Source organism: Gymnodraco acuticeps, unplaced genomic scaffold, assembly GCF_902827175.1.
Source record: "Gymnodraco acuticeps unplaced genomic scaffold, fGymAcu1.1, whole genome shotgun sequence".
Lineage (NCBI taxonomy): Eukaryota > Metazoa > Chordata > Actinopteri > Perciformes > Bathydraconidae > Gymnodraco > Gymnodraco acuticeps.
In genome coordinates, this window is record NW_022990311.1 from 991,585 (window position 1) to 993,405 (window position 1,821).

Consider the following 1,821-nt stretch of genomic DNA (forward strand, 5'->3'; position numbering starts at 1 on the left):
TATTGCAGCAGGAACCAGAGCGCACGGAGCACAGAGCGGACAGCAGATAACGGAATTGCAGTTTTATTGCTTATAGATTATCAGAACATTTCAAAGGGGACACAGCCCCATTGGATATTAATCTATGGATTAACTACATCATCGTTTTTATCGTTTTAAAGCCATTGAAGACCAGTTTAGACCAGACAACGAGGAAGGTAAGTCATTGTTAGCCTAGCGCATTAGCGCTAGCGCCATTTGTTTTGATGTACGTTTTTGTTGATAACGTCGCGAGTTTGTATCTTTCAGTGTTGGGCTGTTCAGGTGGGCACCGTTAGATTCTGTGTCTCCTTGCGATCATAAACAATGTGTTGGATGTGCAGCTAGGATAAGTAATAAGGGAGCGAGGAGTGATTTTCGGTGCTGTAATAGGTTAGCATTTTTCGCTCGGGGCTAATAGCTTGGTTTCAGTCACGTGACTTCTATGACGCGCGAAATTCAAGTGGAGGTCAGGAAGTGAAAACGCAATCATTCATCAACGCAGGAATCATGGAGGACACCGACTATGTCAAACAATTAAATGAACCTGCACGGCGCAGATATCGTGAAAAAATCACAGCACACATCGGATACGATCCGTATCAGCTGAAAAAAAACTTTTCTCGTGATTTATCCGATTTGCCCGCTGTCCAGGCGATGGATATCACCAGCTACCTCGTCCTTCATACCTCCTACTACACGGCTAGCCAGATGAAAGCGTATAAAAGCCTGGAAGCTTTCAACTACTTCGTGTGTGGATGGGTGAATGACCTCGGCACCAAAGAGGCATTAAACAAATGTCGCCTTGTTTTTGCCCGGGTGAGTGTTAACTACCTATACCTTCTTACCTCTAAGTAGCATTATTAGGAGACATCTAGCTAGCTAACTTTAGCTACATGGACTCATGTAAGGCAGTGTTACGGCTGTCGCCTTGCCTTCAGCATTAACTGGCCTGTGAGTGTGTTGTGTGTGTATATATGTGTATGTTTGTTATGTGTTTAGCTTAGGATATATTGTGTTTTGTGTGTATAGACAGCTCAGAGCCTTTGAACAGCCTGCACGTTGTTTATATCACTCTATGTTGAGGTTAATATTAAAAACAACCTCTTTACCAAGACCATCTGGTTATGTGTTGCTTGTGATGTTGTTAAATGTATGTTACCAACTCGCAAGTTGTGAACTGGAGCTTCAATTGTGTAGGTCAACCATTCCCAGAGGTCTGGAGAAACACCATTTAAAAACGTGGATTGTAGCTAAAGAAGATGGAGAGGTTGTTACAGCACACTGTAACTGTATGGCTGGGTAAGTCATAAAATAAATATCCCAACCCAAAGCATATTTGACACAACACTTAAGCTCAGACAAAATAATGCCTGCTATAATATTCATGTTATACCATTACTAGCTTTTACGATCAATCTAGTTATTCTAGTATGTCTCTGTCTATACAGTTTGTCAGAATCCTGCTCACATGTTGGAGCAGTTCTGTTTGCAATCGAAGCAGGTGTGAAGATGAGAGAGACTGCATCCTGCACCACTGAGAAGTGCAAGTGGCTAATGCCATCACATGTCAAAAAGGTATTCAGACCCCAGTGGTCAGTCAGCTGTTCATGCCGTCCTTGCCTGTCTCATTGTTACACTGCACCTACATGTATGTTCACATACATGTTGGTCTGTCTCTCACATGTGCAGATTCCTGCTGCTCCAGTTGCGATGATAGACTTTTCATCCGCAAAATCCAAAAAGCAAAAACTGGATGATGCCATTGCTGGAAGGACAGGTGAGAAGCACACATTTCAGCGT